The 21125-nt window shown below is 43.1% G+C and overlaps 1 protein-coding gene across 2 annotated transcripts in view; it reads left to right on the top strand.

The window, feature by feature from the left end:
• Window positions 1-751: 751 nt before the first annotated feature.
• Window positions 752-21125, top strand: part of LOC145358692 (leucine-rich repeat and immunoglobulin-like domain-containing nogo receptor-interacting protein 2) — a 176178-nt gene continuing 155804 nt past the window's right edge. For both annotated transcript variants that reach the window (XM_080212919.1, XM_080212916.1), the window contains exon 1: window positions 752-1301. The gene's annotated coding sequence lies outside the window, so the exon portion shown is untranslated. The remainder of the gene's footprint in view (window positions 1302-21125) is intronic.

The raw sequence follows: 21125 nt of genomic DNA, 5'->3' as shown, positions 1-21125 counted from the left end.
TGAAAGGCCTTCTCTGCACTGTGGGGATTCTATGATGAACAAGAGGAACTGTGTAAGTGTATGGAGAGAGAAGGGGAGAAAAACCATGGAAGAAAAACTGCAAGAGAAGACATAAAGCATTAAAAAGTGAATAGAATGATAGGATAGTCACAGCGAGAGAGAGATGTTTATTTTTATCCATGAACAGCACCGCAAGGCAGTCAACTAGTAATTATGATATGGTGAATTAAGTGTGTACATTTCAAAGAAAGTTTGTATCATTTTTGCGATACTGCAGGAAAAGGAATTTACACTCAAATTATCTTTTTACATAAATGATTATGTATTATGTTTTGATTGCAGTTGTTGATCCTGCGTGATAACATAAATTGTGAAAACTTACAACAGCAGATCCTTTTGTTTGGTTCTGAGAAGCTAATTATGGGTATAACAGACTTCAAAATATTTCTCACGCAAAGGATAAAATGATAAAAAGATGGAAACATATTCTGTCCCAGTCTTAAATCTGCCGATTGATTGAACAAATTCAACTCTATAGAAAAATGAAAATGATTAAAAACAAAACAGTGTTTTCCAGCAATGCGACGTCTTTGTTCAAATTACCAGCAGCTATGTGTCTGTCTGTTATGCTCACTGCTCATTCGTTGTCCATGGAATAACTTTGGCAGAGAACCAGGAATTTCTGCAGCAGAGGAAGGATACCAAACGAGCCAGCACAGTGTATGTGACACACAGGGAACTGGAGCTGTCTTTGTCATTTACTGTGGTTGCCTGTGAAGATCTCTCGCAAATTATAACAGCAGACCATTAAAGCAAATCCCCTAAAGGCTGTGGATCTTAAGATACAGAATGACTTTTCTCTTTCTGTGGTATTAATTGCAAGGGCAGGACATTTGCCTGAAACGAGTGACAAATAGTTCTATAAGCACCTCTGACAGACCTATGTCTGCCACAGCGCTTTTAACATTGAAGTTCTGGCTCGGAGCAGATCACTAACAGCAGATGAAGTGAAGGTTGATTCTGGGACACAGGCTCTTCTCTATGCTGTCCCCAAAGGAAAGAGGAATGAGCAAAATATATCTGCATTCCCAAAATAGCACAAGGTACCGTGAGCTGGCTGGACTGTAGGAAAACATGAAAAGTATCTTACAGGCATTCTATTCAGATTTTATTTTGTTCAGTGTCTTAGCACAAGTCTTTCACAGTCTGTGATTCTGGTCAACAGCTAAGACTAAAGCTGCAGCTGCTACTCAGCTACTGTACGATTATGGTATGGAATGTGGGGATAAATACAAACCTGGGTAAGTGATGTATTGCTTTGATAAATATTGCTTCATTATTTCTGTTCTCTTACAAATCCGGTGTTAACGATTAGAGCTGTTTTTGTTTCCCAGCATATCTTTCTGGGTAAACCGGCTTGCAGACAAGTAGATGAAAACATGGCTTTCAGTTGTTTGATTTTAATGCTGCACATTCAATGCACTGTAGAGTTCATATTACTGCCAAATAGCAGCATTGTTGAACTGGACAGTGTGTTAGAAAGCTATAGAATTCCAAATCCATCTCACTTCTAGAATATTGCAACAAAATAGCACTGGCAGTCAGCACATTGCTGTGTTATTATTGCACCAAGGTTGGTGTTCAACAATCCATCTGAAACTAGTATATTTCAGATTGTTATCCGGTGTTGCAATCTTCTGTTACCCCGAATTGGAAATTAAATCCAGTGCAGCCAATTACTTCCCAACAGCACATCAAAGTGCTTCATTATTTTAAGAAATGTCGCTGTGACTTTTCGAAAAATGATTCTTTTTTTTAAAAGCCGTATACTGCAGTTTCACAAAAGATTGATAAAACTTATTTCACTTGCTGGTTTCACATTGTGATACTGGAATCCATTATTAAATTGCAATAGCTGCTTTTGATTGCTGTCACTAAATAATTTTTGCTTTGAATTACGAATTACTTAATACCTTTAGCTGTACTGTATTAAGCTATCAAATCGTAATGTGTTCACTGAATCAGAAATATATGAAATAATATTAATTGCTGTACTGCGTACCTCTCAATTAAAAATTACTATCAATTCTTTATGGTTCTTCATCCCTGCATGAAGTTATGTCTTTTACCTGTTTCCAATGAGTGTAATAAAATTGATAATCCAGCACATCTTATTATTTGTAATAAATTATTTGTAGTAATTGTGTTTGTATTTTGATTAAAAGGTTTGAATTTAATTTCTGTCGCAGTTTTTGTAAATTAAGTTAATTACACCTGGCATCAGATGTAAATTTAACTCTGAGCTTTTAAATGAAGCCAAATAGTTTCTTTGCCAGTAATGTTTAAGGGGCACACATCAGGATTGATAAGTGTGTGTGAGATTGTTTGTCTTGGATAGCTGCAGTGCATGTTTGGATGTGGAATACATCTGCTGATGCAGTAATTTCTGAGCTGTCATAACTCGCTCACCTCGTACTTTTTGTCAAAATCACATCAAAACGATCTCAACAGAGTGAAACAGCAAGATGCATTTTGCATCAGGGAGGCAGATGATAAATTTGAATTGTTTTAGATTTTTTGCCACAGGTTATCAGGGATTAATAATATCAGTTACACCCAAGTCATTGTGCAGCGTAACTAAATATTAATATCAATGTTCATTCATTTAATTTGCCTAGTTTTTAAAGTGACATTATAAAGTCTGTCATTTTTGAGAAGCTGCACAAAATTGTCAAATATACAGATTTTAAGGATGTAGCAAAGTCTGCAAAAGCATGAAGGAGTCACTGATCATAAAATCAGAACTAAGTAGCACATGTGTTAATATATTTTTACGTCAAGTGAAAACATGGTCTTTGAAATTTCATAATCCCCGAAAGTGTGTGCGGAGACATGATGTGTAATTAATCCACCAGTACAAGCAGCATGCAAACTTGCCTGCTCATTATATTCATCGTAGCACACAGCCAATAGTGCACCTGCAGTTGCACACCTGATCAGGCGGTGCACAATCGTGAGAGGTGACAATGAGTAAAAACCAGCCCATGCTACTTAAAGCCAGCCTGCACCTCATAAAGGAGAAGAACTTTCCGGCTGGAACTGATGCTGGAAGTCATTTTACAACCGGTTCGGACATGAGGAAGGATGCAAGAATGGGACAACATGGAAGAAAGTGTGCTTCAAGATTTTCTGGAGCTGCATTGGAGGTGTCGGTTCAGGAAGTAGAGAAGAGGAGTGATTTTGGTTGGAATTTTCCAGCTGTTCACGCTGGCAGGACCTTCCAATCCTGCTGCCAATACACACCCACCCCTGCCCTCCAGTATGGGTTTCAAGGCAGTGAGGGGTGCATTTAACGGGAAACCCCCTTGACAATGGTGGGACCAGAAGATCTCCTGCCAGCCAATGGTGAGCCACCTCCCCACTGCCACGAATCACACACTGGGTTGCTCAGTAAATGCTTTCTGTTACCTATCCACAGGGGAAGGAGGGCCTGAAGACAAACTTGGTAAAGGCAGTGGGATCGGACAGCCATCTAAATCACCTGGATACTGTGACTTCATATGAGTGGTCAACTGACTATCTTCAAGTGGCGTATCCTCACACACTACTCAATACATTACATCCCCTCCCAATAATATCTATCAATCCGGACCCACAGCTGATATTCATAGCTTCATCTCACTAACTCACATTTAGCACCACTGCAATCCTAATGCTCGCATCTCACCTTGCACAATGCCATCTATTCAACCATGACTATTGCATCACTCAAATGCATTGCACCACTCACTGACACACTTTCCCCTTTATACAGGATAACGTGATGCACAATCAAAGGCAACAGGACCTAACCAATGCCAGATAGGCACAATCACACATCCTTAAACCAAAGGAGATGGTGGTCATCAATATGACTTTAGCTATGGTTAGCAGCAAGACTGAACCATTGAAAATGATAATATACTCATACCTAATCCTCCTTCTCACACCCCAATTTTTTTAAACAAAGTTAACATTGTAATGAAGTTACTGTGAAAACCACAATCCTGCACCTATTCGGGTACACTGAGGGAGAATTTAGCTTGGCCAATGCACCTAATCCGCACATCTTTTGGACTGTCGGAGGAAACCAAAGCACCCAGAGGAATCCCACGCAGATACAGGGAGAGCATGCAGATTTTGCGTAGTGACCCAAGCCAGCAATCAAACCCAAGTCCCTGGAGCTGTGAAGCAGCAGTGCTAACCACTGTGCTATCCCGCCGCCCATAAATTTCCCCCTCATCTCATAACTCTATCCTTGTGCCTGTCTCCTTTTAGAAACCAAAGTGCTGCAGCCAGGTACAGACAGTGGTGGAAGAACAGGAGGGCATTGATAGAGAGAAAACCCATCGCGAGCTTTTGTGCTTGTAGATCCCAACTGAAACACTGACACTGCAAGTAGCTTAGAGGCAAGATCTATATGTGGTAGGCTCAAGCAGCCCGCTGCCAGGACAGGGGACAAGGGTAGCACACTGACAGCTTGCTGCTGGACAAGATCATTCTTGAATTCTGCTACAGAGGACTCAGATGTTGGGATGGCCTCCAGGAAAAGGTTAATATTCAGTGAATCATAGAATCCTACAGTGCAGAAGAAGGCCATTCAGCCCATCAAGTCTGCACCAACTTCAATCTCACACAAGCCCTATCCCTCATAACCTCATGCATTTACCCTAGCTAGTCCTCCTGATGCTAAGGGGCAACTAAGTGCGGCCAATCCACCTAACCCACACATCTTTTGGACTGTGGGAGGAAACCAGAGGAAACCCATGCAGACATGAAGAGAATGTGCAAATTCCACAGAGACAGTGACCCGAGCTGGGAATCAAACCCAGATCCCTGGCACTGTGAGGCAGCAGTACTAACCACTGTGCCACTGTGCCATCCCCATGATTGGTGAATTGACAAGACTACCAGAAACCCTGTGAGCGATGTCAAGAAGCATGGAGGAGACTGGCACTAATCTGACACAGAGCTCGGAAACTATCCTTTCCGGTGTGGAAGTGATGGCCAACTCCATAGCCCATTGCAGATGCAGAGTCTAATGACTGGTGTCTCAGCTTCCATTGGAGCACAGACAGAAGATTCCCACTGTCTGGATGTGGCATCAGACACTCAGATGTATGTCCCTCCATGCAAGCTCATACTGTTGCCATCATGTCTGTAGATGCTAATGTTTAAAGGCATTGTGGCATGGCAGTCCAGCAACCTGTCCTTCAATAGATTACTAGGATCACTGAGGTGCCAACCTGGGAGAGTGACATTAACTCCATGGGGCATAACATTATTCTGTTCTCTCAGGGTGACAACATTCATCCTCTCACTACCACTTTGCCAATGCCCTTGGTGTTCCTTGACTGCTGTCACCAATGTGGAGATGCCACAGTCCAAAGCCAGGCCTGCTGGGACAAGAGCTGCTCACAATCATCTGCAAAGCCATTTCCAGTCTCCACCATTGAGAGTCAGCAGCCTTCGGTCAACCAGGCTGTAGACCTGGTGTAGCATTGTGGAACAGCACCAAGCCAGGCAAAGGCATTAAAAGAATGCACAGGGGTGATTGGTTTGTAACGTGGTAGGGTTTAATTTATCAATTTGGTTGGAATGTTTATTTTGTAATGGCTTTTAGATTTGCATTATAGCCAAGCCAATCCTATGATGGTCAGTGACTGTTGGAAGCAAGGTTTGTGAGTGTTGGTGAATGGGGAATTGGGGCTTTATTCAGTGGTACTGAAATCAGGTGAGCTAACCTCAGCCAGTTCGGCCAAAAATAAAATGCATTGATTACAAAGAACAAAGAAAATTACAGCTTAGGAACAGGCCCTTCAGCCCTCCAAGCCTGCACTGACCGTGCTGCCTGACTGAACTAAAACCCTCTACTCTTCATATCCCTCCATTCCCATCCTATTTATGTATTTGCCAAGGTGCCCCTTAAAAGTCACTATCATTTCTGCTTCCCTAGCTCCCAGACATCCTCCTCTTTGTCCTCCTCAGTTATACACCTGAAAGCTGGTGGAAAGAGTTGTGTCTTCAAGATGGTGGGTTGACAGCCATGCAGCAGACCACTATGAATCTTGATAAATGCTCTGCTCGAGCATATCTGCCTCCTCCAGTGTGGTCCAGGGTACTGAAAGAAATGGCAGAGGTGATAGCGGATGCCTTAGTAATTATTTATCAAAATTCGCTGGACTCCGGGGAAGTGCCAGATGATTGGAAAACGGCTAATGTTACACCGCTGTTTAAAAAAGGTAGCAGACAAAAGGCAGGGAATTATAGGCCAGTTAGTTTAACGTCTGTAGTTGGAAAAATGCTAGAATCCATCAAAGAAATAGCGAGGCACCTAGAAAAGAATGGTTTGATTGAGCAGATGCAGCACGGATTTGTTAAGGGAAGTCGTGTTAAACGAATTTATTGGATTTCTATGAGGATGTGACTAGTGCGGTCGACAGAGAGGAACCAGTGGATGTGGTGTTTTTAGATTTCCAAAAGGCGTTTGATAAGGTGCCTCACAAAAGGTTGCTGCAGAAGGTTAGGGTGCACGGAGTTGGGGATAAGGTGTTAGCGTGGATAGAGGATTTGCTGTCAAATAGGAAGCAGAGAGTTGGAATCAATGGGTACTATTCTGGTTGGCAGTTGGTGACTAGTGGAGTGCCACAGGGATCGGTCCTGGTGCCTCAGCTATTTACCATTTATATAGATGATGTGGAGGAGGGGGCGGAGTGTAGGGTAACGAAATTTGCTGATGACACGAAAATGAGTGGAAAAGCAAATTGCATGGAGGGTGTGGAAAGTCTGCAGGGGGATCTGGATAGGCTGAGCAAGTGGGCGAGGACCTGGTAGGTGGACTATGATGTTAGCAAGTGTGAGGTTATCCACTTTGGTAGAAATAATAGTAGGAAGGATTATTACTTAAAAGGTGAAAAGCTGCAGCATGCTATGGTGCAGAGGGACCTGGGGGTCCTTGTGCACGAATCACAAAAACCCAGTCTGCAGGTGCAGCAGGTGATCAAGAAGGCGAATGGAATGTTGGCCTTTATAGCGAGGGGGATAGAATATAAAAGCAGGGAGGTCTTGCTGCAACTGTACAGGGTACTGGTGAGGCTGCAGCTGGAGTACTGTGTGCAGTTTTGGTTGCCACACTTGCGGAAGGATATATTGGCCTTGGAGTGAGTACAGAGAAGGTTCACTAGCCTGATACCGGAGATGAGGGAGTTAGCCTATGAGCAGAGACTGAATAGACTGGGTCTGTACTTGTTGGAGTTTAGAAGGCTGAGGGGGGATCTTATAGAGACATATAAGATAATGAAGGAGATGGATAGGGTAGAGGTAGAGAGATTCTTCCCGTTTAGAAAGGATAGCAGGACTAGAGGGCACAGCCTCAAAATAAGGTTGGGCAGGGGGGCAGTTTAGATTAGAGTTGAGGAGGAACTTCTTCACTCAAAGGGTGATGAATCTCTGGAATTCTCTGCCTGTTGAAGTGGTGGAGGCTACCTCACTGAATATATTTAAGTCATGGGTAGATAGGTTTCTGATAGACAACGGAATTAAGGGTTATGGGGAGAGGGCGGGAAAGTGGAACTGATCCACTTCAGATCAGCCATGATCTTATTGAATGGCGGGGCAGGCTCGAAGGGCTAGATGGCCTACTCCTGCTCCTATTCCTTATATTCTTATGTTCTTATGTCCAGGCAGCAAAGATGTTGCTGGAGCACCCCAATGACTTGCTCTATCACATGGTGCACGGCAACAGGGCTTTCTTTAACTGGTTGCTGCCCATGTATGAGTGTATGTTTCTCCACCGGAGTCATGAGTCATGTCATCAAGGCCATGAGCCCTTAGCCACCCCTTGGTTCAGTGGTGGCATGCATGGATACTGAGCAATAAGCTGCATGATAGTCGACGGGTGGGATAATGAAGTGGCAAAGTTTGACACGCTGCTACTCACTGAGGTTTAGGGAGAAAATTTGTTCTCCCTGAGTGGCGATGGCCTCCTGCTGACAGCTCATTTTCCCTATCCTCCCTCCTTCAGCAGCTTGTCTTGTTCTCTGTCACCTTTGACTGAAGTATGATAGGATAATGAGGAAAGGAAATGGAAAAACTAGCCCACCCATCTCTGAAATGAAGAAGTTTTTTTGCAGAATCTTTGAAATCAGGATAAATTCCTTTGGAACATGCTCCAAAAATCTCTGCAGACTTTAGAAACTTTAAACAATTTTTAGGAACTATCAAATGCTCTACGATTGCAACAGCAGCCAATAGAAATGAAAAGTATGATCCCTTTAAGTAGGGTGTCATTCTTGATGCTGGACTTATGTGGAGCTGTGTGAATTTGGGAAAGGGTTTTAGCTGATAATTGTGCTTGAAGATGCTCCAAGTACTATATCAATGTTTGCCATAGTCAGTGTCTCATTGCTATCAAAGATGGCCATTTCTTGAATGCGTAGTTATCTGCTGTGCATTCTTTAATAGCAACACTTCTGTAAAGCTGCCTGGCTTTCCATAGTGCTGGTGGAATGAATTGCCTGATTTTGTTGGTACTGCCCAGTCTTTCTAGTGTGCCTTTTGTCCTCTGTGCCTTGGGGGTTTTTTTGCTCGCAGGAAACAGCACGGTCAGTAACTCGAGCTATCATTCCATTGTAAAACTGCTGTATCACAATTACAGCTCTATCAGCACATCCATGTTTTCCTATGACTTTCCTCTCTATTTACTGTGACAATGGCTTTTGTCAAGTCAACAAAGGCACGGTCTAGTCACAACCACTGGATGCACCATTTCGTTTGTATTTGCTGAAGAGTGAAGATCGTGCCACAAGTGCCTTTGTCTTTCCTGAACCCACTTTGATCTTCTGGCAGTAAACCATGTTCTGCCATATGGCTTACCAGTCTATTAAATAGAACCTTTTGCCAGAATCTTACCAGCTATCATAAGCAGTGAGATTCCTCTTTGATTGCATGGTACAGTGGTTAGCACTGCTACCTCACAATGCCAGGGACCCAGGTTCGATTCCCAGCTTGGGTCACTGTCTGTGTGGAGTCTGCATGTTCTCCCCTTGTCTGCGTTGGTTTCCTCCAAGTGCTCCAGTTTCCTCCCACAGTCTGAAAGATCCAGTAAGAATTCTCATCTGATGAAGGGGTAGCACTCCAAAAGCTCATGCTACCAAATAAACTTGTTGGACTTTAACCTGGTGTTGTGAAACTTCTTACTGTGCCTACCCCAGTCCAACGCTAGCATCTCCACATCAGTCTGAAAGATGTGCTGGTTAGGTGCATTGGCCATGCTAAATTTTCCCTCCATGTACCCAAAAAGGTGCCAGACTGTGGCAACTAGGAGATTTTCACAATAACCTCATTGCAGTGTTAATGTAAGCTTACTTGTGACACTAATAAATGAGCTAAATTTACCTCGCAAATGTTTGTGCCTTTTCTTTTGTACGAGTGAACAATTCCAGCACTCTTGAACGTCTGAGGAATAGTTTGTTGATCCCACATCATGTAATATGATTGCGTGATTTTGATGGCTGGCTAACATAGAAACCAGAAGCAAGAGTAGGCCATTCAGCTCTACAAGTCTGCTCTGCCATTCATCTTGATCATGGCTGATCATCAAATTCAATATCCTGATCCTGCCTTCTCCCCCCTATATCCCTTGATCACTTTAGCCCCAAGGGCTATACCTAACATCCCCTAAATTTATAAATTTCTCCTTGGATTCCACCTGAGTCTGGAGCTTTCTTGGAGCGTAGGAATCTGATGACTTTGTCAACCTCCACAACAGAGGGTTTGCCTTCTAGGTTTTCACATTTGGGCCAGTCTAGAAACTTGTCTATAGCCACCCCATTTACAATGGATGAGTGGTTAAGCACAGCCCTGAAGTGCTCAGCCCAGCACTCTCTGATTGTTGTCCTGTCCATTAGTCAAGATTCCCCCATCAACGCTGTGAATAGCTGATCAGCCTCGTGAGGAAGGAGGAAACACAGCCTCCAAGGCTTTATTGAAATCCCTCAAGTCAAGCTGATCAGCACAGACTTGAGTCTTTCCAGCTTGTTTGACCCACTATGCCTCTTGGATCCTATACAGCTTCTGTTAAGCATTCCTTTCACTCTCCTAGAGTGATATCTTCACAGCTGGTGTATCTTCATTTCCCAACTATTCTGCATCTGCTGCATTTTTCCCCTGTGGCACCTTTGATTTCTGGTTTAATCAAACCAATCTTGGTAGTTAATTTCACCATTCCCAGGACATCATTGGCAGCCTTCAGGACTGGTGATTTTTAAGATTGGTTTCAACATGATCAGTTGGGTTTTCTTCAGAAGACAGCTGCTCTCCCAGTCTGAGCCTGAACTTACTCAGCAGCATTGGTCCCAAACGTGCCGGTTTCTACACATCAAGCTTTCTCGGGGGTTGAGTACATGTTCATCTTCTTTTCAGTAAGGTAAAAATTTCATCTTGGAATACAGCATCATCTGGTCTATAGAGTACACCATTCCTTCCATAGCCCTGGAGACAAAAGTATCCATCATGTTAATTAGCCAGGGTTTGAAGGGCTATGTGAATGGACAGGAAAGTGGAGCTGAGGCTGAGGTGAAATCAGCCATGATCATTCTAAATGACAGAGCAGGCTCGAGGGCCTAAATTGTCTACTCCTGCTCCTAATTCTTACCCTTCTACATTCTAATGGGTGGCAATGAAATCAATCTGATATCAGTGTTTAGATTTTGGATGCTTTTTGACTTCTGACCAAGAGGGTATTCTCCAGTCTCCCAGCTGTGTATTTATCATTGGTGGGAGGTGGCTCGTTGTTCATTGGTGGCGGGATTCTTTGGTCCCGCCGCGGTCATTGGGATTTCCAAATGAGGTTACCCCACGCTGCCAGGAAACCAACATTTCTTGTGGGACCAGAGGATCCTGCCAGTGTGAACGGACAGAGAATTCCACCCAGTGTTGGTGATTGACACATTCCAGTGGGTGCAAGGACTCAGGCATTTCCTCACATTTTGATTCACGAGGATACAATCTCAAATCTGATAGTCAGCTCCTACCCTTAGAACCTACAGTGCAGAAGGAGGCCATATGACCCATCTAGCCTGCATCGACCACAATCCTACCCAGGCCCTATCCATGTCACCCCATTTACCCTTCTAGTCCCGTTGACACTAAAGGATGATTTATCAGGCAAGTCCATCTAACCTGCACATCTTTGGAGTGTGGGAGGAAACTGTAACACCCAGAGGAAACCCACGCAGACATGGGGAAAATGTGTAAATTCCTCAAAGACCGAGACTAGAATCGAACCCGGGTCCCTGGTGCTGTGCTGCAGCAGTGCTAACCACTGTGCCACCACCATACTGCCCCTTGCTTCAAAGTTCATCATCACAAGGCCTATCTTTACATATTAATGGACTGGAATAAACAGTTGTAAGAAAATCAATATCACACACAGTTAAGTGTTATAATATACCCAAGCTGCATACTTTATTATTTATTAGTCACAAGTAAGACTTACATTAACACTGCAATGAAATCATTGTGAAATTCCCCTAGTTGCCTCAGTCCGGCACCTGTTCAGGTTAATGCACCTAACCAGCGTATCTTTCAGATTGTGGGAGGAAACCAGAGCATGCGGAGGAAAGCCCACGCAGACACGGAGAGAATGTGCAAATTCCACACATACGGTGACCCAAGCGGGAAATCAAACCCAGGTCCCTGGCACTGTGAGTTATAAAATCACAGAATCATAGAACCCTACGGTGTAGAAAGAGGCCCTTCGGCCCATCGAGTCTGCACCAAACACAATCCCACCCAGGCCCTACCCCCATATCCCTACATATTATACCTACCAATCCCTCTAACTTACGCATCCCTGGACACTAATGGGCAATTTCTTATCATGGCCAATCAACCTAACCCGCACATCTTTGGACTGTGGGAGGAAACCGGAGTACCCGGAGGAAACCCACGCAGACACGAGGAGAATGTGCAAACTCCACACAGACAGTGACCTGAGCTGTGAATCGAACCCAGGACCCTAGAGCTGTGAAGCAGCAATGCTAACCACTGTGCTATCGTGCCGCCCAGAGTTGATGCCACCATACTTCCCTGTGTGAGTTGATGCCCTTGCTAAAATGGCATCTGGCATGGCTGGTGCCAGGAGTGTGCTCACATGCTACAGATGACATTATGGAAGGAAAACCACACCCACAGTGCTGAAAAACCCCAGTGCTGCCAAGTCAAATTTCATGGATACAGCATTTTCTTTTTGTCATTGTCTATCTTTGCATTCCTTTGGCTCTTGATACCGTGGCATGTATTGTAATACTGGAAACACTGACAGTTTCTTTCAAACAGGTTGCACTTAAGTCTAATGTTTTTAAGAGTAGCACAACTGATTGCATGGATGCGAGTTATCCTGAGCACAGTTTGTACTTAAGTTCCACAATCTTTTGTGTCAATTACGCTGGTGTCGGGCAACTTGTACCAAAAATAACAGCACGGTGGCACAGTAGTTGGCACTGCTGCCTCACAGCGTCAGGGACCTGGGTTCAGTTCTCAGCTTGGGTCACTGTCTGTGTGGAGTCTGCATGTTCTTCCCATGTCTGCATGGATTTCCTCCAGGTGCTTTGGATTCCTCCCACCATCTGAAAGGCATGCTGGTTAGGTACATTGGCCATGCTAAATTATCCCTTAGTGTACCTGAACTGGCACCAAAGTGTGGCGACTAGGAGATTTTCACAGTAACTTCACTGCAGTGTTAACATAAGCCTACTAGTGACACTAATAAATAAGTAAACATCAAATAGAAACTCCAGCTCAGGGACTATATTAAACCTACTTTATTCAAATAATTACTTCACCTCAAACCATTGTCTTACAAGATCGAAGGCTGCCACAGATCTATTTCACATTTAGATATAACTCCAACGAATATCTATCATGTCATTCCTTCATTACTGAAATACAAAATACAAGGTTTTGATGCAAATGATACAAATATTTAATATCTTTCAAGGCTTAGCAGGATTGAGTAGAGCAGGCTTAAACTATCCAATAAACAACCTGACCCATGGGGTATTTTAATGAGGGTCAAAATCCCAGAACATAAACGTAAATATTAATTCAAGTCTTTTTTTCTCCTCTCGATATCTCTGCAACAATGTACATTGTTACTGGAGAGGTCTGAAATTCAGGACTTTTGAAATCAGAACTTCTCCTTTTTTAACTAAATAATGGATCAGTCTTTCCATTGAGGTGTTAACTAACGTAGTTTGTATCTTTAGCTACACAAACAAAAAAAATTCAATTGTCTTCAACCACTTAGAAAACATTAAATAAAAAGAGGCAAGTGATAGCAAAATCGGAAGTTTCACTTGTCACGCTTACAGATATTCTGTCAGCACCTCTGCTCTGAAGTCACCTTCTATCATGATATTTTTTAACATTTTAAAGACAGATTTGAAAATAAAATCAGAAGTGTGGTTTGGTGAATGTGAAAATATCAATCAGAAAACATGACAATTAAAATTAAATGCAGAGCTGAGCCACAAATATATTACGTTTTAATATAATAATGCCACAGTGGCACAGTGGTTAGCACCGCTGCCTCACAGTGCCAGGCACTCTGGTTCAATTCTAGCCTCAGGTCGCTGTCTGTGTAGAGTTTGCACATTCTCCCCATGTCTGCGTGGGTTTCTTCCAGGTGCTCCGGATTCTTCCCACAGTTCAAAGATGTGCGGGCTAAGTTGATTGGCCACTCTAAATTGGCCCTAGTGTCAGGAAGATTAGCAGGGTAAATATGTGGGGTTATGGGTGAGATTATGGTTGGTCCAGACTCGATGGGCCGAATGGCCTCTTTCTGCACTGTAGGAATTCTATGATTCTACGATTAAATGATGATTCTATCTGTCAGAATCAACACAATGGAGCTTTAAATTAATCTATCTGAGATGGCATAAACCACATATTTCCTCTTCAGAGGCATAAGCCCGTGCATTAGCCCCAAACGTGCACTCCTGTACACAAATCATATTTTCACCTAGTCTGCTGCTGCACTACCTTATGAACCAGTTTAGATATTAAATTCTTTGCCTTGGATAGCTGACTTATAATCACTCTCTTGAAGTGCTCAAACAAGTGGATGATGCTTTCAGCTGGAAAGAGTCCATCTGTTGAACAGGGATTTTCAGACAAACTGAGTCACGGCCTCAGAATAAACAGAAGTGCGTTCCTTCTAAAATAAAATGTATTTCTATAAAATGACATAGAAAATCACACCCTACTCCCAGTGTGAAAATGGGAACAGCATTGGATTCCCTGGCACATTGTTCCATGGCTTGTGATAAAAGCAAATTTGTCCCTCCAATATTCAAGCTCACAGTTTGGTTCCAAGCAACATTTTGAATTGGTTCAACCTCAAAAATCTTATCTGGTAGATTATTTAACAGTATATTAATTGTCCTTTGGGAAAACATCATTTTCTTCCGTAGTTATTTTAAATTTACTTTTCATTTATGTAATGTAAATGCATATCCTTTGTCCTACTGACCCCACTTATCTTTTGAATTCATTTTTTTCGTACAATTTAATACTTTATATTCCTCGAGAAGATCCCTTTTAATCTTCTCTCTAGCCTGCAGAGCTTAACCTGACCTAATCTGTCCCAGATCATTCCCTCTACACTGAGAAACTGTCTTACTTGTTGTCTTTACACACTTTTTGCTCTTTGGCAATTAATATACCCTGTGCAAGGGTTCTCAGGCTTTAAGTTCCCACATATGCTTTAAACCAAGTGATGCAACAGTGGGTGGCATGGTGGCACAGTGGTTTGCACTGCTGCCTCACAGTGCGAGGAATCCAGGCTTGATTCCCAGCTTGGGTCACTGTCTGTGCAGATTCTGTACTTTCTCCCTGTGTCTGCGTGGGTTTCCTCCGGGTGCTCCAGTTTCCTCCCACAGTCGGAAAGGCATGGTGGTTAGGTGCATTGGCCATGCTAAATTCTCCCTCACTGTACACAAGCAGGCATCGGAGTGTGGCCACTAGGGGATTTTCACAGTAACTTCATTGCAATGTTAATGCAAGCTTACTTGTGATTAATAAATAAACTTTAACTTTAGAGGGAGCAGGCAAAATATTGCAATAGAATGTAACTTAATTGCTAAAGAAGTGGTCTTTCTTTGTGCTGGTGTGGTCTGGCATACTTGCATTTATGTAGCAGATTTAATTCAATAAATCATAGAATACCTCAAGTACAGAAAGAGATATTTGGCCCAACGAGTCTACACCAATTCTCTGGCAGAGTATCTTGTCCTGGCCCTCTCCCTCACCTTATCCCCATAACTCCACACATTTCCCATGGCTAATCCACCTAGCCTCCACACCTTGGGACGCTAAGGGGAAATTTAACATGGCCAATCCACCTGATCTGCACATCTTTGGACTGTGGAAGGAAACTGGAGCACCCAAAGGAAACCCACGTCACACAGGGATAACATGCAAACAGTCGCCCAGAGCCGCAATTGAACCCAGGTCCCTGGAGCTGTGAGGCAGCAATGCGAACCACTGTGCCACCGTGCCATCCAAAATGCTTGACAGAGGCAAAAAAAGCCCGCCTCAGATACTACTGGAAGTTGTGCGGCCTACAGGAGCTCATTGGAATAAGAGGCCTGCATGGATTTTAGTCTGGCTGTGATTCTACATGAGGCGGAGTGGACAGGAGTAAGTTCGATGGCGAGGTTGGGAAATCTGGAGGAGTGGGTTTGTCAAATGCCCTGCAGAAGTAAAATGCAATCTGATAAAGAGGCTGCAGGCATTTCAGGAATGAGACTGCTTCGAGCAGAGCCGAAGCCAGTTAGCTGTAATGGGGGCATGAGAAAGCTTGTTGATGGAGGATGAATGGGGAATGGGAATTGTGTGGGGGCTGGTTTCAGCCTTGGGGAGTGGGGTGATGGTTCGATGGTTGTTAAGGGAAGATAGGGTGTACAGATAGTAGGGGTGAATAACTTGTTGCATCTGAGGAAAGCATGCCTGATCCTCCTGGTCCACAAGCGATGCTAAAGGCACATTACCTCATGAATTCAACCCCTTGCCTCCTTATTGCTGTCAAATTTCTCATAGTCCAAGCAATCGGGGTACATATGGTTAACGGTAGGCTGACTGTTAAAACAAAGGCATGTAGCTTCATCATAAAATTTAAATAACCACTTGCTTCCCACGAACAAGTTGGCTGCTTGCCCGTTGCCCTAACTCCATTAAAACTGGACATGAATAACATCAACGTGGGTTTGATTCATGTTTCAGAGTTTTCAGATTTTAATCTCTAAGATGATCCCAACTCTCCTGTTTTTAGGAGTTAAGCTTTAGCCCATTGCCTTTAGAAACATAGAAAATAGGTACAGGAGTAGGCCATTCGGCTTTGAGCCTGTACCACCTTTCAATAAGATCATGGTTAATCACGCACTTTCCTGCTTTCTCTCCATACCCCACCCCTTGATCCTTTAAATTGTAAGGGCCACCTCCAGCTCCCTCATAAACATATCTAATGAACAGGCCCCAACAGATTTCTGTGGTAGAAGAATTCCACAGGTTCACAACTCTGAGTTAAAAAGATTTTCCCCATCTCAGTTCTGTTCTGCATTTTCCCAATATCGGAAACATTATTCCCGCATCTCGCCTGTCCAATCCCTCCAGGATTTTAAATAGGCAGCCTTGGCAAAGACTGGGTAGGGTTTGACCCACTGCCCTGGACCAAGCAGAACATGGCGTTATTGGGTTCAGCCTGAGCAAGCTGCTGGGGAGTGAATACAATTGGGTTTACAGGCAGAGCAGAAGTCGGATGGTTTGAATTTTGCTGATGTTCAACTGAATGAAACTCTAGATCTTCCGGAACTTGGTGTCAATAAGTCATCGGTTTGGTAGTGGTCAAAGAAACAGGGATGTTGGCATACAAGTGAAATTGACCCCATGCCTATAAAAGGTGCTGCTGAAGGGCAGCATGTGGTAAGTACAGAGGATATGAATGGAATCTAGAAGCATTGATGTAAATTTTTGGCCAACGTTATTCTTCTTGAGTTCAACATCATTATTCTATCTTGTAAGTGAACTCCACAACTTTATGAAATGGTGAAGACTTTTACTAGTCAACATCAAATTAAATAATAGCATGGGCTGGGAACCATGGCAGATATCTCATTCTGTGTTCTGAATGCCATTATTTTGTACCCACCAAAACATATAACAAAACAGGAAATGCTGGGAATACTGAACAGGCGAGGCAGTGTCCGTGGAAAGAGAAACAGTTAATGCTTCGGTGTAAATGACCTTTCATCAGAACTGTTCAGATGCTGCCAGACCTGCTGAGGATTGCCAGCATTTTTACTTTTATTTCAGATCTCCAGTATCCACAGCATTTTACTTTTATGTATGCGCATTCCCCTACCTCTATGGAAGAAAAACCTTCCAGTGAGGTTGAGGCCAATCTTAGACCCACAGGATTAGTTGGACATGATGTGGCATTGGACTGGGGTAACACAGTAAGAAGTCTCACAACACCAGGTTAAAGTCCAACAGGTTTATTTGGTAGCAAAAGTCACTAGCTTTCAGAGCGCTGCTCCTTCGTTAGGTGAATGTGAGATCTGTTCACAAACAGGGCATATAAAAAAATCTCAATTTACAGAATAATAATTGGAATGTGATCTTTACAGCTAATCAAGTCTTAAAGGTACAGACAATGTGAGTGGAGAGAGCATTAAGCACAGGTTAAAGTGATGTGTATTGTCTCCAGACAGGATAGTTAGTGAGATTTTGCAAGTCCAGGCAAGTCATGGAGGGTTACAGATAGTGTGACATGAACCCAAGATCCCAGTTGAGGCCATCCTCATATGTGTGGAACTTGGCTATCAGTCTCCTCTCAGTGACTCTGTACTGTCGTGTGCCATGAAGGCCACCTTGGAGAATCCTTTACTCAAAGATCAGAATGTATTCGGCCTCTGATCTTTGGGTAAGTGTTCTCCACAGCAGCCTTCATGACACACGGCAGTGCAGAGTTGCTGAGCAGAGACAGATAGCAAAGTTCCGCACACATGAGAACAGCCTCAACCGAGGTCTTGGGTTCGTATCACACTATCTGTAACCCCCATGACTTGCCTGGACTTGCAAAATCTCACTAACTGTCCTGTCTGGAGACAATACACATCTCTTTAACCCTTGTTTAATGCTTTCTCCACTCACATTGTCTGTACCTTTAAGATTTGATTAGCTGTAAAGACTCACATATCAATCATTATTCTGTAAACTGAACTTGTGTCTTTATATGCCCTGTTTGTGAACAGATCTCCCACTCACCTGACGAAGGAACAGCACTTCAAAAGCTAGTGGCGTTTGCTACTAAATAAACCTGTCGGACTTTAACCTGGTGTTGTGTGACTTCTTACTTAGTTGGACATGAACAGACCATTGTTCTCTTGGTATGATTTTCTGATTTTTATGTTATATGATTTAATATTCAATGAGTCCCTTGGTGTGTGTAGTTGCTCGTTATCATTCATGACTAGATGTGGTTGGACTTGCAGAGCTTAGATCTGATCTGTTGCTCGTCGAAACTTTCAACAATATGTTCCAACTAATTCCTCAATCATTTAAATTTAGGCCCCAGGACTCTGAACAGCCAGAGCAATGCTTCTATTGCCTGTGGTAATACTATATTGGGGCAATTTTCAACATATTCCAGTATTAGGAAGGGACGAATGATTGCACTGCCTACTTCACACTAGTGGAGTCAGGCCTAAACCATTCCTGAGTTTAGGTGTCATTTTGCACAGATTGGCATCTTGCGATCAGAAAATCCAAAGGCTCTTTAACCAAACAAAACCAGATGTAAGCCATTGAAACCTAGGATGACACTCCAGGCATGTGTACCTGGGAGGAAACCTCTGTGAAGTCAGAGATAGCACAAAAATACGCAGAAATGTGTCAGCAGTTGTCCTGTGATCATCCTCCATTGTCCCTTTGTTGACCAATGGTTAGGATACTTTATGGGCAGATAATACTCTGGCTCTGTGATTGGAATAGTGGAATTGTTTTGTCTGCAAATGGCCTAAGTTTTGCATATAAAATACAGTTAGGAGATTTCAAGCTGATCTGAGCCTCTATTCTTTAGGTTTCTACCTATTTCAGACAGTATACCTGACTGTCTATTGGCAGACTCATCTGAAATTGCATCAAGTGGACTTCATGCTGCTAACAGGTGGATGGGCAATTTAGTGACTGCACTGGTGGATGGCATTGCTCGTGACTTAAGAGATATGGGATTAACTTTGGCAGCTTGCTAATGGAGTGAACAATCTGCCCGTGCATGCTGGGGACAATGAAGCTGGAGGTATTTTGAGGCCAAGGTTTCAAGATGCCCATTTTCCACTCATAGCTCAATAGATGCAGCCCAACTCTATCCACCCATCCATCCACCCTCCATTACTGTCTGGCTCAGAAGCTGCTGAACTGATGGGAAAGTAAATCTGGGTGGCAGGGATCATGATTACGGCGGGGGGGTGGGGGGGGTGGGGGGTTGGTTGCTGAGGGCAAAAGCAGCCTAGTTGATATGTAGGATGACATTGATGGAACACTCCTGCTTCTCCTGGCCTCACAAAAACATTTCAAATTTACCTTTGCAGGTTCGATTTGGCTCGATTAGGTGTTTGAGCAGTTCCATCCTGAAATGGCACTCAGTACCTTATGGAAACCCTGACACCCTGCTTTGTGTTTTAAACAGATTCGATTACCTAACCAGGCTGGCTGCCCATTGATGGGCCCCTCTGAAAATGGCGATGGGCTACTTATTTGGCAGTAATAAGGAAATAAGTCAGAAAACCTAATATTTCATCCATTGCCACCACGATTAATATCTATTGTGGAGAAATAAAACCCGCCCCATATACATTGGAACAGGTTGTCTCACAACATCAGTTAAAGTCCAACAGATTTATTTGGAATCACAAGCTTTCAGAGTGTGTACAAACTGAGTTTGGATTCACTTACTTGATAAAGGAGCAGCGCTCCAAAAGCTTCCGATTCCAAATAAACCTATTGGACTTTAACCTGGTGTCGTGAAACTTTTTACTGTGCCCACCCTAGTCCAACACTGGCTTCTCCACATATTGGAACCATGCAGCTCAGAATATATCAGTTTACAGCAGAGATGCTCAACACCCTTCTCCCTGCAATTGGCAGGAAGTTTACAGAACAAGACTAATAAAGTGAATATCCCTCAGGACACAGTCGTGATTTCTTTCCTTCTCCCTCCAACTGAGCAGAACAACTTGCCCTCTCCCTTCTGAGAAGATGCTGCGAGCAAAATGAAAATCAGTTTTAAGAATTCATTGCAAAAGTAATTCTAAAAGATTCATTTGACAAAAATGATGGACACTGCAATAGTACCCATTTCCACCTGGAAAACTAAATATCTAATAAGCTTTCTGCCCATTCTCCATCTCACTGTCTCACTTGACTGATATTTTCTCCATCCGTGTCATCATTTTCAGGCTGCAATGTTAGATTTTCCAGTAGAAATATCGATTGGTGATCTATTAACAAAAAGAAGTGCATCAAACGTAGTCAAACATAGAAAGACCCACCTTGTTAGGGGAGAAACAAGCTATCGTGTGTGATGGCTGCAGATTGAGTATTCTCACCAAAGCGTAAGTGACTGAATTTTGTGCATTTTTCTCAATAAGAGGGAAATAAATTCTGATCAATGTTTAAAACTTAATTCCCTCATGTTTGAATTTTCTAGCATGTTACCTGAGCATTGTATTTGCATATCTGAAGATGTTTCTGCTCAGGGGAGGACCACTGAGGAAAATTCCCTTTCGTGCAGGGCTGCTAGCATTTGTAGCTTGTGATCTTTTATTTATTCTTTCACAGGATGGTGACACGTTCACTCAACCAGCAGTAGTTGCCCATCTCTAACTGAATAGTGATGAGCCAACTTTTTGAACTGCTGCAGTCAACACAGTGTTGTTGGAAAGGAATTGCAGGGTTCAAACCTAGCGATATTGAAGGAAAATTATCTAGTTCCAAGTCAGGATACTGTATGGCTTGGAGGGGAA

Source organism: Carcharhinus amblyrhynchos, chromosome 26 (assembly GCF_965287045.1).
Source record: "Carcharhinus amblyrhynchos chromosome 26, sCarAmb.v2.hapA, whole genome shotgun sequence".
NCBI classification, from domain to species: domain Eukaryota; kingdom Metazoa; phylum Chordata; class Chondrichthyes; order Carcharhiniformes; family Carcharhinidae; genus Carcharhinus; species Carcharhinus amblyrhynchos.
The sequence above is the reverse complement of the archived record's forward strand: the minus strand, read 5'-3'. Positions and strand labels throughout refer to the sequence as shown.